At 37.9% G+C, this 19,049-nt stretch overlaps 1 long non-coding RNA gene across 1 annotated transcript in view; it reads right to left on the minus strand.

The window, feature by feature from the left end:
• Window positions 1-10,691: 10,691 nt before the first annotated feature.
• Window positions 10,692-19,049, minus strand: part of LOC107202796 — a 38,394-nt gene continuing 30,036 nt past the window's right edge. Inside the window, exon 3 of the long non-coding RNA XR_001520830.2 lies at window positions 10,692-14,858. This is a non-coding gene — a long non-coding RNA (uncharacterized LOC107202796). The remainder of the gene's footprint in view (window positions 14,859-19,049) is intronic.

Genomic DNA, 19,049 nt, shown 5'->3' on the forward strand with positions numbered 1-19,049 from the left:
CTGGAATACATGTCAAGGTGTGTGGATGACAGAGAGGTGATTAGAGACAACCAAAGTGGTTTCACAAAGGGTAAATCATATCTGAATAACCTGGTGGCTTTCTTTTCCCACCTCACTTTCCTCTCATTGAATTTGTGTGATTAAGGAGTTAAATGGGATTTCAGGAGTGTATTCTGCTGACTATTTTTCTGTTTCTGTATCCAAATGAGTTGAATACAGAGGTGTGAGGGGGACTCCTGAGATTCAGAAAGGGAGGTCAGTGGAAGCAATGCTAATGCACACGTGTATTTGTAATTTAGCTTCTGCAGCCTTGCTGCTGCAGATGAGTTGATACAATATTGCACTTGCTAATTTGCCATGAGAGGTTTTATTATCACTCTTGTCACCTTGAGTGCCTTACACAATCAGATTGCTCTCTCCTGGGACAAAATACTTCATTTCCTGTGATATTCAGCAATCTTTACAATACAAGAATTCTCTCTATCTTTGTATTCTGGAAATGTTCATTTAATGTTTTCCCCAAACAGCTTCAGCTGATTTTCACAAGTTACTTTCACAGCTGTTATTTAAGAGAAATGAAAACTTATTTTCTCCCTTCCTACCTCCACTAAATCACACTAATTTGTGAAGGGAAAGTGAATCTATTATTCAGGGTTTCTGTGTTTAGTGATTTTTATTGTGAATCTGACAATTAACAGCCATAGCCTTTGGAATCATGTCATTAAGCAGTTTAAAGAAAACCTCAAAATTGTTATGTTTTAGGGCTCAAGAAACCAGAAGAGGGAAAAAAACCCAAAAAATCCCCACCTCAATTTCCTTTTGATGCTTCATACTTTTTTTTTTTTCAGGGTCTGCCTCCTGAACCAAAAGAGGAATATTTAGTTCTATTCCTCCTTCCTTCAAAAACTCCAATGACTGTGACAAAAAGATACAGTCTTTAAATCAGGGCAGAAGCACCACAGGCGATGGGGAAACCAGGTTCAAGAATTAATTATCAGGAGACAAGAAGAGCACACACAGGGTTAATCAAAGAGTGTGCTTTGTAGAGTTAAGGGTTAAAGTCTAAATGGAATATTCCATGGCTGCTACTTTTGGTCTAAACCCTTTTTCAGGAGAATGGGATATCTGAGTCTGAATGATCTCTTAATAAATTATATGGGGAAAAACAAATTCTTGATGATGTCTTAATAAAGTTGTAAAGAGTGGGTCAGATGATTCATCCTCAGAATTGTTGGATTTGCAAGAAAATCTCTGGAAAACCAACCTTTTTGCAGAGCCCTTGGCATCTTACCTTGCACTTGTGCTTAGCAGCAAAGGCATTGATGCAAAAATCTCCATGTTAGCTCCAAAAGGGAGTGATGGGTGCTGTAGGGTCTGTGTCTTGCTTCCTTCAGCTGTGGATTCTGATTTTCCCTACTGCTTTATCCCTCTGCCTGTCCCTGAATGTCCCTTTGAGCTTTCTTCTTCAGATGGGCTGACACATTGAAGACCTTCAGTACTAAAGCCCAGGAGAAATTGAGTGTTTTCCTCAACATTTCCTTCTCTGGGAATTTACTGGAATATTATCTTCACTTAATTTTGTCTGTCTAGACTATTAAAATGTAATAGACTCCCCTGCTTCCCAGGGAGGTTGGCTTTTGAGCTGAATTCGGTCTATGGAAACTCTTCTCTCATCTTTTCCTGTAAGATGTACAGAGGGAATTCTTGGATGATCCCATTTCTATAATTAATTACTCTCTGAGCTGTGTTTGTTCTTTAGGTTCTTGCTAAAATTGATGCTTTCAGGCTTCTTTCTGTGTTAAGGGACAAGAGGTTTTGTTCAATATTCTTGGTATTACAGTCTTGGAACAGAGTTGACATTTTATATTCACAGCAGTTAATCCACCTGTGAGAATGCACATCTAATCCTTTTAAAGACTTTCCCTTCTGAAATGTTAATCTGTGTATGTTCTTATAAAAATCCACTAATTTTTCTTTCCACTGTAATTAAAAAAAAAATGGTGGTTATCTTTTGTGATTGACTGATTGACTTGTTATATTTTTTAAAATTTATCATTTACTTTATTATGCCATTTATCATTCTCTTTTTATCATTAACCTAAATCTTTTTATCCTCCCATATTTCCTGTTATATTTCAGGCAGCATGTAGTTAAAAAAAAACAAACAAAAAAACCCCAAACCAACAAACAAAAACAGAATAAAAAAATACTTTTACACAATAAAAAATTGTACCAATCTGTCTCCTTTAAAGTTTTGTGGTCTCATTTTATTTGTTTGTGTTGTGAATTCTAAACACTAAACTCAAATAATGCTTTTACTTTTGGGGATAAGTACAGAGTTTAAAAAAAAAAAAATCATCTTTATATCAGCAGAAAGTTCTTTGCAACACAAGGCAAGATAAACCAATTAAAATTTATATGCTGAAGACCTGGGGCCTTAGGAGTCATGGTTCATGTAGAGAACTCCCCTAGTGCCATTTGATTTCTTTTATATATAGTGTTTCATCTAAGTAAGGATGCTTTTAGAGTAGGAAAACAGCACCTCTGGAGACAAATCAAAAATATCATTAATGACAGAACAGGTTTATGAATATTGTGCAGTGGTTTGCAGGGAATATTGCTCATATACTACCCAGAAAAAGTGAAAATCTGCCTGGGACAATTCTCAGGACCTGACTAAAACCTATTACTCTTCACATTAGTTTACTTTTGCATGGCTTAGAATCTAAACAATTCAGGGATATAGCCAGCTTTTGCTTCATGAACCAAGATTGCTTATTGGAAATGAAATCTTTGGGAATCTCATGAGGTCATGAGGTTGATCCATCATCACCCAACATGACCAGGACAAGACGATGCAGCAGGGCTGGGGCAAGGCCAGTGTCAGCCCAGCTGGGGTGGGCAGATGGAGCAGCCCATCTGGGAAGGGAAGAAGGATTTGGGGGTGCTGCTGGGTGAGAGCTGGACGTGACCCATCCGTGTGTCCTCGCGGCCCAGAGAGCCCCAGCTGTGTCCTGGGCTGCACCCAAGGCTGGCTGGGCACGTCCAGGGAGGGGATTCTGCCCTCAGACCCCCCTGCAGCTGCCTCCAGCTCTGGGGCCCGGCACTGGAAGGACCTGGAGCTGCTGGAGTCAATCCAGAGGAGGCACCAAGGTGGGATGGAGCAGCACGAGGAAGGGCTGGGAGAGCTGGGTTTGCTCAGCCTGGAGAACAGAAGCTCCAAGGTGACCTAACTGTGGCCTCTCAACACTGAGAGGAATCTGCAAGAAGGTTGGAGAGGGACTTTCTGCAAGAGCATGGAGTGACAGAGGAAAGGGTAATGGATCTAAACTGGAAGAGGGTAGGCTTAGGTTATAGAGTAGGAAAAAAATTCTTTCTGTGAGGGTGGGGAGCCCTGGCACAGGGTGCCCAGAGAAGCTGTGGCTGCCCCAGATGTCTCTGGAAGTTTCCAAGGCCAGGTTGGATGGAGCTTGGAGCACCCTGGGATAGAGGAAGGTGTCCCTGCCCTGTCAGCAGGGTTGGAACAGAATCCCTTCTAAACCAAGCCATTCTATGTTTTTGTTTTTCTCTGACTCTATAGAGATATGATACATTATTGTTAACTCATTCTTGTGAGATATTTTGTCCTGATAATTCCAACTCTCTTCCTACTTTCTCCTCAGTCCAAGTGTCTCAATCAACCTCTGGTGCTCACCAAGTGTCCCTCACCTGGTCCTCTTTTTGACCTCACGTGCACATACCAGCTCTGTGACTTCCACTCCCCCAGCCTTGAACCAGGATCCTTCCTTCAATCAGGGCACAGGGACTCAAAAATCTTACACCTGAGGCAACCCCTGTGTTGATACACGTGAAATATTCTCTTCTGACCTGTAACAAAAATAATCCTCTAAGCTGAGAATCTTACACAATGCATGGGTCTACAACTTTTGCTCGTAAACAAAAAAATACAATAATTTCTACTTCATTTGTGGCAAATCATGTCACTGAGATAGGAGAATGTGAGATAAAAATATCAGAGTAAGCTGTTTTACAAAAACCTCTTATATTAAATGCCAAGGTTACTCTGTTTTGGGGATTTTAATTTTCTTTTTTTAACCAACCATTCATTTCTCAGAGATAATTACATTGTAGTTTTCATAAATTATGAAGATTAAGGTCACCAGGTAAGTGACTGTTTCCATTCAAAATGGTCAATAATTGTTTATTTAATCTGTTATGAAAAATGTGCTTACCCATTGGTCAGATCTGAATGTTCTGGTCTTCAGCTCTGCTGAAAATGTCATTATGAGAAAGACAATTTGTCACCTCTTTGTACCTCTCCCTGCAATGCACAAAATTTTGTGTTCTACCAATAATTTATTTCCTAAAGTAATTCCATCAAATATTTTCTGATGTAAAACAAGGGAGTAAAAAAATGAAGAATAAAATATACTGAAAAAAGTAAAGTCTGTGACAAACTTAATTAAATAGATCAAAAAATAAGGAAAGATATCATATCCATAAGTGTTATTGAGAGGATTTAATCATTGCAAAACAGCCACAAGAGAGAAATACAGTGAATATATAATGCAGGGAGAGCAGAATCAGGAGAAACAAACTAAAAATCATTTGTAAGAAACTTATTTGTACATAATCATTATTTTAATAGTTATTACCTAGTGTAAATTACAAATCTAGTCTTGGAAACTGTTTGCTAACCCATAAATTGTGTTCAGTAGATTTTCAAAGAGACACAGTTAGAAAGAAGCTGCAGCTATTGGAGAAATTACAATCTGCGTTGAAATGATTAAGAAAAAATAATTCTGTTCTTAAATATTCAAATTATTTTTTGGGTCACAATTTGAAGCCCTGTCTGACTAGAGCTGATTAGAAAATGGCATGGTTATGCATACAAGCAGATATTGTCCATTTTCATATACACTAGAAGAGGAGGGAGTGACAATTACAGTATTTTAGCAGACCATGGAAATATGAATCAGGGTGCTTTAGAGACTAAGAATAGAAATAAAAATAAATAAAAAATTCATCCCAGAAAATTCACTGTCCCAGCCACTCTGTAGTGGTGATTAATTTTCTAATTCAGGGTCACACAACGATATCAAGAGAGACAGGAGCAGACCCACGACAGTAAACACAGGAATATTTGTTTTCCAGATGAGTTTTCAGCTCCTTTCATTGCCCACAAAGAAATCCATGAAAAATGAGATGATCAGGTCACGAGCTTGAAGTTAAGAGGGATTAATTCAAAGCAGATCTCTGAAAACTTTTCCTGTTTTCTCCTAAATGGGCAAACAGATGAATGAGGGTATTTGGAGAGACTCTTGAATTTTAAGGTAATGATGGACTGAGGGGGAACTCTGACCTGCCATCCTGCAGAGATGGGATTAACCCTGGCCAGGTTAATGGGATAAACTGCCAGCAGCCAGCAAAGGACACAAGAGCAGGAAGGCCTGGTGGCAGCTCTCTTATAGACACACGAGTTCTCAAGGCTGGATAAGTATTTTTAAATTATTTTTAAAACACACGCTGCAGTCCACTCAGCAGAGAAAATGAGGTTAACAAAGCAGCCTCTCCCCATCTCTGTCCCCAGCAGACACCAGCTGAAGTGCCTTTGAACACTTGGCAAATCCAAAGTTCTGTAAACTCTGTTTGTTTCCATTATCTCGGGAAACAGCGAAGTCAGGCACGAGTTAAGGGCTGACAGTTCCCCTGGAAAAAAAATAACAATTAACTCTGCTTCCAGTCGGTGCCAGAGAGGGAGAAAATAATTGTGAGGCTTCTGTTATTTTTCTCATTAGCCTGGTGCAGCATGCCAGGAGCTGGACTGTGCAAAGACGGGTTTGCAGCCCCAGTTTGCTGCTATACTTAACCAGGATAAGTGCACAGTTTGCATGTTGCTTAAAGGTTTAAAATAAAAATAATCTAAAAAAGTTCCAAAAATAATCCAAATTTCAGCGTATCTTCAACTGGATATAAAAATATGAAAGAAATGCAAGATATGAAAGAAAATCTCTCTCCTTCCAGCACATGTCATCACATGTACTGATCCTTCCAAGGCATGTTAATGATAAATATTCTCAGAAGGAATTGAAGATTTTCCTCTGCTCCCACTGTGGAACTCTGTGACTGACTCAGAGAGTGAGGACAGAACTATCACACCCTGAATAAAGACTGAGTGTCTGGGGTTTGAGCAGCCTGCCCCACACTGATCTTTCTCTTCTTTATATCACACTCCTGAATTCCAGATACATCAAATAAGTAGTATTTTTAAGTTGATGTGCATTTAAAGAAGGAGGACAGGCTTGATCCACAACGTGAAAAACATTTCCTGGAGACAACTGCTCTGAGTCAGTGGGTGAGGAGGTTAAGAAAAATTGCTTCTCAAGTGTTATAACCCAAAGCCTGTTTCCCACCTTTTACTCCATGGCAACTCAGAAAATACCATTGTTTGGCAAAAGTTCAGTTCATGAAGTTAATGACCTGACATCCAGGACCTTCATCAAAGAAGGAAAAAAAAAAATAAAGTACCATGGTGATCTGTTTTTTTAAATTTAATTTGGTAGTGAAAATTAAAAAGATATTTCAGCTTAACCAAAGTAGTTTCTTAACAGAAAGAGATTTTTAATGTTTTGTAATTGACAAAAGAACACAGGAAAAAATCTAAAAATATGCATTTCAAAGGGGTTATTTTTCTCTTTTTTCATTTTCAGATGCTTTCACGTTTCTCAGGATATTATAGATTTAAACAAATGTAGGCTGCAAAATAGTCACATGGAAAAAAGGCAAATCCTTTAATTTCAAAAAGTTGGGGTAAAATATTCTCCCTTTACTTTTCTTCTCTCCATTTCTTAAAATATTCAAAATAGTTAATTAATCAGATATTGTCTTACAGATTCTTTTGGATTACCTTTCACTCAAATGCATATTTATTAAATAAAGTATACAAAAAACTATGCTAAGCTACAGGTTATCATCATTGTATGCAAATTAAACACTGTGAGACAATTCTACTCATATCTGACCCTAAATAAAAGTCCTGCCTTTCTCCTCATTTGGTTCTCTGAATATTCCCATTATATTTTGATTGAATGTGTCCAGTTCAATATTCTTATTATAGAATGTATAACACCCATACAGACATACACACACACACACATATATATATATATATATATATATAAATAGCAGCCATGATTCAGCCTTTCCAAACATTCACCTCCTACCACTGAATGATACTGTGCCAGTTTAAACTTTAATTTTCTGTTTCAGGTTCTTTCAGACTTCAAAATCCTTTTCAAAGGCTTTTGATGTTTTGCCACATTTCCCTGTTAAGATTTTTTTAAAGATTTGGTTTATGGCTTTTAGCTTCCAGTGGAAACAGAAAAAGGGAAACAAAAGAGACATTAGCATAAAAATGCACAAGGGGATGCAAATGGCTTTTGAAGAGTAACTTTACTGATTCTTTATTTTTCTTAGTCTTAGATCTATTCCTTTACAATCATATCCCCTGAAGAAGGATGGTCTGAAATGGATTATGAAGTTGCCTCAATTAGTTCATTCATTAAGAACATACTTCTGGGCCAGCAGGACTGTGAAAAGAGGGCTTTCAAAGAGGAAGGATGTTTTTGTAATATAACCCATACATTAGAATAAATTTACTCATTATATGATGCTTTATGACAGACTGCAGAAGGGCAATATTGACATAGTCCTGAAAAATATAATTTATAGATTAAATAAAGTTATATGTATACATTTTTAATTACCTTCTTAGCTTACTGAGAATAATCTTTATGAGTTTTAGCCTTTAAGTGTGACTGGTTTCAAAATATCAATCAAACCCAGGCTGATAAATTTTCCTGGCTGGGTCAGATGGAGTTTCAGTTAAAACAGAAAAAAAAAATAAAGTCTGTCTGGTTTCAGAGGATTCCACAAACTCTGAAGAACTAGAGCTAATAGTGATCACCCAGTACTACAAAAAATATTTTTGTATTTTATTAACTCTCTGTAATCTTATAATTGATCTCTAAAATACAGGTCAAAGCTAAAAGGCCGATTTAAGTCTTGATCCATCCAATTAAGCACTGTAAGTTTAAATTATAAGAATAAGCAACCCTGAAAAAAAAAAAGCACAGAAAAAGCCCATGCATTAAACATTTCCAAGAACCTATTTGGGAAAGAAAGGATATTCTTTATCCATTTAAATCAAAGCTTATTAAACTGCATCTCATAAAAATGTTTATTAGTTATTAATCAACTTATTTTATGTCTAGTCAAATTTGCTTTGTCCTCTTTACAAAAAAGAAATTAAAAAATGCCAAATAATTCTGTGGGATCAATGTTAGAGAAGTCCACCACAAATTAAAGTAGGATAGTCAGAGTTTTTTGCAAAAAAAAAAAAAAAAAAAAAAATTCCAGATGTCAATGTGGAGTAACTACATCTACTGGTAGGAAAAAACCCCAAAATTTCCCTGTACTTTTCTCTGGGGTGAGATAGTGTTCACTGGGGAATAAAAAGAAAAGAAAATAAAACACCCAACAAAACAACCAAAGTAAAACTCCAAGCCCAACAAAAATATTTTTAATTGTTGCCTAAATATGAAGAACCTTTGTAAAAAAAGGAAAATTATACCTAGATTCTATGTAATAGTATAATTATATATGATGATATATAATCATTATAATGTAATTATAATTATATTAATAGAATATAATTATTAATAGAAGTATTTTTCTAAAAACATTTTTAGTAACAGGTCAGTCAGTTTGTTGCCTTCCTACCATAAATACAGTAAGAGTTGTAAGTGTATTTAGTCTTATTTTCTGGACTGTGAAGTTTTTTATTAAAGTTGAACTGAATATTTTATGAGAAATCTTGCAATATTATAAACCTAAGAGCACGTGGACAGGTGGAATTTAGAAGCAGAGTTGTCATATGTTATCAGATTGATGAAGAAATAAAATTATACTGATGTAATTTTATAGAAGTGGAGAGGAGGCTGTTGTAGGTGAGTCCATGAGGGACCTGTCGCCCTGAGAATCAGGCCTTTTGACATTGTTTTCATAATTTCTAGCCACTTTTCCAGGAAAGTAACTATAAACACCGGTGTTTATACATTCCATTAAAGATTTGCCTTTTGATGGACATCTCTCCCAGCCAGTGTGGTTGGGAAGGTGGTGACCTGACTATCCAATCCCTGGTTGTGGTCAAAAACCTATAAATACTGAAAGAACAAATAAACTTCCTTCTTCTTCTTCTTTCATCTCACTTCAAGCTGCATCTGTGTGAATCATTTTGTGTGTGACAGTGACAGGGACCAGCAGAAAATCCACTTCTACCTGTACAACAGAGGTTTTTCCTCCCCTGGCGTGGCCTGCCGGGCACTCTGGAAGCCGAGCACCTGGCAAGGAGCACTCGGTGCAGATGGAGGAGCAGCAGCAGCTCACATAACACCCTGCAGATGAATCCATCTGGCACCCAAGGCTTGGAAATGGTGCTTGTTAGCTGTTTTATCACGTTAGCTGTTTTATCACGTTTTCTCCCCACTCTACACAAGCAGGGAAGAGGTTTTTCATGTCCACCAGACATATTTTCTAAACTTCCTTTGCAGCCAAGAGGGTTTTTGAGTGAACTGCTCCCACCCTGCCCCCTCACCCTCCTGCTCCTGACTCACTTTGAGATGCTCTTGAGCATTTTCTCTGCTGTAAACGGATGGCAGATTGTTTGGGCTGAGATTAAATTAGGCAGGCACAGGTGGTATCACCTGTTGTAAATTTGTCAACTTCTATGTCTACAGCAGCAGCTGCTCTTTGTCTTTTAATAACTCAGGAAAGAGGAGAGGAAAAGGATGCTGAGCACACGAGGTGGATGGCATGGAAGAGTCCCACAGCTTTCAGAGTCAGGATGTTCCCCATGCCATTGTTCTGTGACAGATTTCTCTCTGCCCTGGTGCCCACAAGGAGATTTTGGGGTGAAAAGGCATGAAATCAGCAGCAGGGAAGAAATGCTGTACAGTGTTTGGTTTGCCTTCAATTTAGATTTGGTTAATGACCTAGGAAAATTTACAAAGCTCTGTAACAGAGTGTGCTGATTTAGGGAAGAGACAGGTCCCTTAGACATGGTATTCCCCAGGGCTTTGGAAGCAATAGTCCTGAGATTCCATCACTATTTTAATTAACACAGAAATTAATCAGCTCCAGTTCTTACTCTAGTTTTTTCACAGCATCATGCCAACATAATCTACATTATATTTTGGAAATTTTTGTCGTATTAGTTCTTTTTTTAAGTGGTCAGCATTCTATCTTCATTTATTCTTCAAAAGTTACTACTAGCAACAAACATTTTACCAGGTACTAGAGAATTTTTAAAAGTATATAATATGTGTATTTTGTAAAATTTGTCTTAGTGGCATAGCATAGATATTTTACAGATATTGGCCATTGAGTTGTTTTCTGATCCTGCTGAAATCATGTTATTTTCATTTTAGATTACATTAACAAATTATAGTTTTCAGTTCCATTTCACTTCCCATTAACAATAACAAAATTCTCCCCCTTTTGACCCACAAACACATTCACTGTACATAAGATTTTTTTTTTTAATTAAGACCAAAGTTTAATATAATAACATAAGCCTACAATACTGCCCAGCAATGTGATTTGTACAATAACTTATTACTTTGTCACTAATTACTATATCATGCTTTAAATTTTTCTGAGAATTTTTAGCAGTGCAAAGAAGAGATACAGCAGAACTGAGGAAGGACACACATGTCTTAGATCTCATCTTCTTCTTCAAGTTATACCATGTGGCTTAACAAAAGATGTTATCTCTCACTATAAATATCCTTATTCTTTGAAAGGGACTGGAATTTTTTTATTTTGAAACATGGTTTTACCCAAGCAGCTAGATTGAGGCATTATGTAAAGCACAAATTAAGATGAACATTCAAATATTTTATTGTCAGCAAAAAATAAAGAGTAATGGCAAGGAATTGACCACAGGAAATTAGGGAATGCATTTGCAACTGGTTTAAGAAAAACTTCCCAGCAGAAAAATGCCCAGATAAAGTCACTGGGAGGTCACTCTTGTGTTCAGTGACACAAAATAATCAGATGTCAGATTAAAAGTTGAACAACATTTTACTTGAGGTCTATAAAATGGATGGAATATTGGTTTCATGTGATGATGATGAGAATGATGAATGTGATCATCATAATGATATCCATCATTATGGATATTTCAAGATAAGCATGGCTTCTTTGGGTGGGAAAGCAACCTACTGGTTCTCCAGGTAAATATCTCTGAAAAGATGTCACAACATTGTGAGACAGACATTTACCTGTCACCTGTGGTAAATAAACACAGAATTTTGTCTCAGTCACAAGGCAGAGCTGGAGTTTGCCAAACATTAGAGAAGTGCAGACACTAGTATAAACCCCCCCCAGATCCAGCAGCAAAGTGCTTAGAGAGTGAGATAAAAAAAGAAGTGATAGATATTTTTAAAAAGGGGAATATCTACTAGATATAGGACTGAAAACTACAGGCAGAGACATTGACACTGACACAAACTCAGGACCATTAATATATCCCACATGGTCTTTTGAGCAGCTCTGGGAGCTCGTGTTCCTGTTGGATCCCTGATTTGTGTCACAGGACATGGAATATTTGATCCAGCCATAGGAATTCAAGGCAATCATTTGCTCTGCTCTGCCTTTGCACAGCCAAGTGTCCAAGGAAATACATGAGTGCCTGATTATTACCTTTAAACACAAGGGCATGTGTTAGAGGCTGGACTAAAGCCTCTGCAGATCAAGGGGGTTCTCATTAGGTCAGGCTGTCAGTGTGCTGACATTTCTGGTATTTGTCTTTTTTAGGAGTGCCATAGGTCCTACAGTCCCATAATGACATTAATAGTTCTGATTTCCTTGGACACGGGGAAAACAAGTTTCTTGCTTATGGACGAGGACAAAAGAGCTGAACCTTCAACACAATGAACTCTGGGAGCTCCAAATTCACTCACAGTCCAAATATGCCATTTGTAACTAATTTTTGTGACTTCATATTAATTCAGCCGGCCTGTTTTATGAGATATTAGTTCCTGGCTTGTGCAGGTTGGCAGAACAAAGAGGTGCTACCCTTGATGAGAAAACAGAAGCAGGAAATCTAAGGGTTAGTACAAACAAAAGAACAAATAGAATGAACTGGCTGGTAAACAAGGAACGTTGGAGATCAGAAGATTCTTTCAAAATACTAGAATAATTATAAAATCCTCAGTCTGCTTTGAAAACAGAGTACTTTTTTGGTTTTGCATAATGCTGTTCAACCCATTGACTGTGATTGCCAAAAGTTGGATAACCCAAAAATTCTCCTTCAAGACTCCAGTTTCAACATTGTCCCACAATAAAATTTCTGATATGACATAAGTTTCATTTACTCAGAGATTTTAACTGAACCATTATGATTTAAAAATGAAAAGTTCCAAACCAAATTCATTTTGCAAAAATGTACCAGGGCATTAGGTTTTATTTCAGTGCAGATTGAATTTAAACATTTATGTCTGGAAAGCTGTTGCAAAGTCAAATTATCCTCTGGCCAGCTTTAGATGAATATAATATACACAGGTGGTTCTTACCTGCTTCTTTGAAAGCAGGAACAAATGACAGAAAAATCACCAAAACTAGCACTGGCTGCAATTACAGGCACAACCTGGAACCATGTGCACTAAGAATTTCCATGTCAGTGGATGGCCTCAGCTTGATTTCCTGTTTATTTCATTTAATTTTATATTACTCAGACATTTCTAATTTCTACCTGTTACCAGTTATATTGAGATTTTTTTTGTTGTTTCTTTTTTTTCCTACCTGCAAAGTTATCAGGGAATCAATAGGAAAGCTCAAGGATTCTGTTTCCCCATCCAACAATTTTCTCTCTGACATCCTCAGTTTGTGCTGTTTACCCATATATTTCATTCTCTCACTTTTTCCCCTCTTTGCTGTCATCCATCCAGCACAATGCTTTCTAAGCAGTGATGGATCATCACACAGATAAGTGTTTCATTGATGTTACCTCTCTGGCTGGTATTTGGAGGCTTTCAGTCTGTACTTTAAAACTCCCAACATTAATTAGGCTCCCTGCCTCTCCAGGGTTTACATGTCCTTTTCCATTCCCACAAAAGACTTCAGAAGTAATTTGGAAAACAAAAAAAACCTGGTGCAATTTTTCAAGGTCAGCTTTGATCCAGTTTCTTGCCTTGTTAGTATCGATCAGTGCTCCCAGTCTAGGGTAACTTTTTTATTTGTACACTTTTTTTGGTGTCCCCACCTCTTGAACATCACGTTAATACAAAATGTGAGCAAGATTAGGCTTGGCACTGCATTTCCATTTGTTCTCCTGCTTTTTGCACTGCCTCAATCTATCCTACTCAATTTTTGGCCCCTTAACTATGCCAATGTTTAATCCAGTTGAGAATTCACCATTAGACTTGTGCTCATTAGTTATGTACATTCACTGTTTGTCCTTTTCCATACAGTGAAACCTTTGGAAATGCCACAGTATTTTTAATATCGAAGTTTCCCCATGAAGATCTGCATTAGGAAACTTCTAAGGATGATGACTTGGACCCTAAAGTAAGGAATCTTCCCTGGAAATACAATAATATGTGACCTTCAATATTTCTAGTGAAACACTCCACTGAGTAAGGTCTTATTATGGATGTGAGTAGACAGGACCTCGACAGGAGCATCTCTGCTGCAAACCAGTTCCAGAGCACAAATCTAAATACAGCAAAAAATCTGCAGCTCCTGTTGGTCCCCAAAGGGCACTGATGATGTCCTTCTCTGTGTTTATTGATAAAGAGGAGTCAGTACAAAAACATACAGATGCTGGCCACACAGTTGATTTCCTCATCTGAAGTGACCTGGGTCAGTTATACACATTCTCTTCTCTACTTGAGTGTTTTGATCCTCTGGCAATCACAACAGCTCTGTAACACAGCTTTGCCATCCCTGTTGTGAGCTGCAGCCCAGCAATCTGCTCACATGTTTATTTGGACTCTGTTGATGGGGAAATTTCTGTTTTATGTCCCTGAGATAAAGTGACATGCAATTTTTGGCAAGATGAGGAGGACCTCTTAATCTAAAAATTTCTAAAAGCACCAAACAAGTCCAAGGTGTGCACACTAATTGTAACTGCAAAATAAAACTTGTTGAAAGGACAATTTAAAGAGGCACAACATTTGCACCCATATTCCACAGATCCAAGAACATTTTGCAATGGTACTGCCTTTATTCCAAGAAATGCATAATATTAAGTTTACATTACCATACACACATAGGCTGAGCAGAGTTTAAGTCAGAAGCTTTAATCAGAAGAGATCTATCTATCTATATATTTTCAGAGGTATGTTTCATGGACCCTGAAATATTGAAAAAAAACATAGGATTGGATATTAAATGTTTAATAATAATCTTACTTTATGAAATAAATCTGCAAGTACTGATAGGCAATGTGGAGTATATACGTGTATGCAAGGCTACAGATATCAGCAAAGAGGAAACTCTTAATCCAAAAATGAAATCAGATAAAAGCAGTGAGGTGGAAGCCAACCATCATTTTACAATTCCCATTTTACACCTGTAGTTTGAAGGCCAGAAGCAGTTGCAGGGTGTCTGAAGCTGTCAGTCTGAGGTGGTGCTGAAAGTTGAGCTCGCATGTTGAGGATATAAATCTTGTACTTTGTCTTTTAAATTTGCCTTTGGCTGAAGCCAGAGAAGCTGAAGCCTCCTCAGCACCTTCAGGCTCTGACTTCCTTGAGTTTATCAGACTGCAGAGAGCTCTTCCTCACTGTCCAGTGGCACTAGTTCAGTAAAAGCACAGAAACAGATGGAGAATCACATCAGCTCAGCTCGAGGTAACTCATTCAAGTAATGAAGGAATTATTTCTAGGAATACAGATTCAGCTAAGATCTCTCAGCCATCTCCCATCTGCAGAGACACCCTCAGCAGATGCACTTATAATATCCTCGTCTCCATTTTAAAAGCAGTTAAAAATTGAGCTAACACATGATGTAGTTGCTGAAAAATTGCATTATGAATTATTAAATTGAAAGCGCTTTTTCCCCAGTGAGGTCCATTACAGGGTTTTTCCTTTTCTTTGATATATATAAAATCAGAAAAGAAAAAAGAATGAGAATGGGGGATACTTCTGGTGTGGGATCATATTGCTAGAGCAGATGGGTGGCAAATCTCCAGCAGAGTGCTATAAAAGTCTTACTCAGGGGTTTCCTCTTGATAAGTTGTCTGCAATATGAGGAATATGAGGTTTTGTGCAGCAGAACATTGAGCACTGGCATAAATTCCCTTGCAGTGCTCTCAGGCAAAAAGCACAGGAAGATCATTTCCACACATGCTCCCAGTGTGATACTATATTATGTAAGAAGGCACTGTGTGGAAAATAGAAATAATCTTTTAGGATCTAAGCTTGCCTGCCTATACATTAACTTTCCCAGGGAAACTGAGAGCTGGTTACATTAATTTAAACCATTTAAGACCCAAAACTTGACAACTGGGAAGGCTGGTATAGGCAAATATTAACTCTTTCTGTTGAGCTTTGCTGAACTTTCAGCTTTCCAAATCTAAATTGTGCAGTCAAAAGTAGACATAGGCTCCCTGCTTTTCATTTGATACAGGAAATCACCTCCAGAGAGTGATTTATCCAGTGCAGAGACAGATATCTAAGACAACTATGACCTCTTTTGGAGACACCTTTCTCTACTGTTCCAAGGAGGACTGCATTCCAACCTGTTAGTCTGAAAAGTGTGCAAATGAGTTCCTCTCCCATAAATCAGAATGAATTCACACTCCATAGTTCTACTTTATCTGCTGACAACATTTCAAAATAGCGATTTGCTTTTATTTTTCTCATTTTTTCTTCATTATTTTAGTAGTAACCTGTGTGCCTCTTCCCCTTTGATGCTCCACTCTCTTTTCATGACCGCAGCAGTGGTAGAATAAATTTCAGTCTGTGTATGTAAAGAGATTACTGGCCATAAGAAGAGAAACAAGATGATAGAAAATACTTTTTGTGTTCATGGTGCTTAAATGTTGTATTGTCTCCTCACTAGTTAAGCAAACCCTCCAGGCTTCTTGCCCCATAATTAGTAAAATAACCAATTAAGCAGGATGCTTAAAAGCACTGATGTTCAGGTGAACCCTACAAAGGTTCTTGTGGAATACAAAGCAACAGTAATGGAAAAGGAAGAAGAATTATTCAGGGATAACATGGAAGATGAAACCAAAATTATGATATTCAACCTTTGGAAGAAAGAATTTCTAGAGACCTTGTGGCAGAATAGTGAGAGGACTCCAGCCTGGTTTTAAGCTGATGTTTGGAAAAGTCACAGCTGGACAGCAGCATTTCCTGGAGTAACAGGTGATTTTTACCTTTGGAGTCTGGAAATCTTTCTGCCCTGGCAGAAGGTGACAGTAACACTTGGATGCACTCTGACAGCCTCTGAGAAACAATTTGGAAAACTTCCTATTTAAAGATTTCCAGTGTGCTGCTCACTGCACAAATCCAAGAGCCATAGGACTGCTGGCAGGTTTCTGGGTTGGGTTTTTTTCCCACAAACAAGTATTTCATTTCCTTAAAAAAGGATACTTATCCTAAAAAGTATGAATTTCAGCATTTCTGCTCACAGTAAGTTGTTCAACCCTGTCCCATCACAGATGCAAGTTGTTTTGCTCAGTAACACACGAAAGCCTCAGGCTTCCAATCTGTTCTTTTTCTTTTGAGTACCCTCTGCCTGTTTATCAGATCTGCCAGGCACAGAAAAGTCGCTGGATGCCTCAATATTGGCTACTTTGACAGAAGACACATGGTCATGTGCAAGCTGTAAAACCCTTCTGAGATACTGTTTTGGGCTGGAGTCTCACACTGATTTTGGAAGGTGGCCAGAGGGAAGCCATTCTCAGAAAGTCCTAAGAGTCAAGGAATGGAAAAGCCAAGATGAATCATCCAGTCCATTGCTCTGAAAGCACAGGGCTGCTCGTAGAACACATTTAAGCCTCGTTTAGTCTGGAGGATCACCAAGGCTGGCACTTTCTTCCCAGGGCTCACAAAGATGAGCAAATTCTCTCATCTCAGCCATTCCTGGGTTGGGTGAGCCATGGTGGCTGTCCATGAGTGTCCCATTAGTCAGACTGGCATGGGCTAATTCAATTTAGCTCCACTCCAATTATCTCAAGTTAGCTACGACCTAAAAACATGCACAGACAGTTTAGGTGCCTCCAGTGATGTGCAGTGCTTTGACAGTGGCTTCAAGCCCTCACAAGGCTGTTATAAACTGGATTTTCATAAAGACCTCTCATTTTCTTACCTTTGTTTGTTTTACCAAGTAAGTTTAGGTAGCTGGTTGTGGAAGTTTGCAATTCTCCCTCTCAAACATGAACAAATAAGCTCTAGTCAAAGTTGTATTAACTTGCTCCTTCAGTGCCACGTGCCAGCCTGGGATCACATTATTTCCTGCAGGGTATTTTTATTACTGGAATAATGAAATGGAATAATGAAACTGCAGAATTTCCACACAGGCTTAACTTCTCTCTTAATAATAAAGAGAAGGAGAAGAACAAACCCAAAACTTAAGCACCTCTAAGTGTAGGTATATTTATGGACTGTATTAAGCACATTAATTTCTTCTCAAATGTAAATAGGTAGTTATTCCTTTTTGATAGAGTTTTCATCTCTTTTCTTTGTCAGATATGTATTGCATAATACTATAAAAAAACCCACTATTTTCTGATGAATTTAAAAGTACTGGCCCAATGTTTTCTGGAAAACTTATTTCCATTTAAAACAGTATTTTTCTACAAGATGTAGAGTTTCTGCTGAGCTATCCAATGTCACAGTTATTTCATACATTTATCTGGAAAGTATTGATGATTTTTCAAGATTACAGTATTATTTTTATTGAATGTTAGTTATCATGACCAAGAGTTTTCCATCTTTATCAAAAAGACGTTAATTGCTCCACCTGAAAATTCAATAAATAATATTATTTCAATAACAACTTAATAAAAAACATTGACTACCTGCAAAGAACAAAAGTGAGTTTTGAAAAACAAAATACAAATACTAGTTTTTCCTCTGTTCTCTCAGAAGGTAATAGTTCATCACAACAAGAAAAAAACAGTGTCACTAGGAAATAATACAGTGTTGGTAGATTCCTCCTGAGAGGAAATCTTCACAGTATACAGCATAAAGTCATATAAATCTGGCAAAATATGAATAAATGGATGGCAAAGTGTGTAAAAATCCAATATAAAGAAAAGCAGATCTGGAAGATTCTGCAAGTATTGAACAGCTATGAGTCTATATGATGACACAGTTTAATGATTTTGGGGGTAAGAGAGGAGTTCACTCTGTCATTTATTTGCCTGCTTGTTTTTCTCTTTTTTATATATAATATCTCTGCTGTTCCCAGGAGGTCATTAAAATACCATACCAGTAAGCAGCAGAAGATCAAGCTTGCCAGAAGAATTGTATAAAACAGGACCTGGGACCTGTGTGCAAATTTTGGAGGATGGAAGTGTATAACAAAACATCATGGGGGACATACATTTCATTGTTCAGGTTTTCAAACAGCAGAATTCATCAGGTGCACAAATATCCCTTCAGTAGTGTTGCTAACAGGAAGAGAAAAAGCAGCAGGGAGAAGAGGAGGCTTGGGGGAGAAATTACTGCTCTCTACAAACACCTGAACAGAGGCTGTAGCCAGGCAGGGTCGGGCTCTTCTCCCAGGTAACAAGTGACAGGAGCAGAGAAGAAAGTCTCAGCTTGTGCTAGGGGAGGTTTAGATTTGGTATCAGGGAAAATTTCTTCTCTGAAAGCGTGGGCAAGCATTTGAACAAGCTGCTCAGGGCAGTGTTGGGTTGTTGTCCCTGGAAGTGTTCAAAAAACGTGTAGATGTGGCACATGGGGTCATGCTTTAGTGGTGGACCTGGCAATGTTGTGTTGATGGTTGGACCTGACACTGAAAGGTCTTTTCCA

The sequence above is a fragment of the Parus major genome, chromosome 4 (assembly GCF_001522545.3).
Source record: "Parus major isolate Abel chromosome 4, Parus_major1.1, whole genome shotgun sequence".
Lineage (NCBI taxonomy): Eukaryota > Metazoa > Chordata > Aves > Passeriformes > Paridae > Parus > Parus major.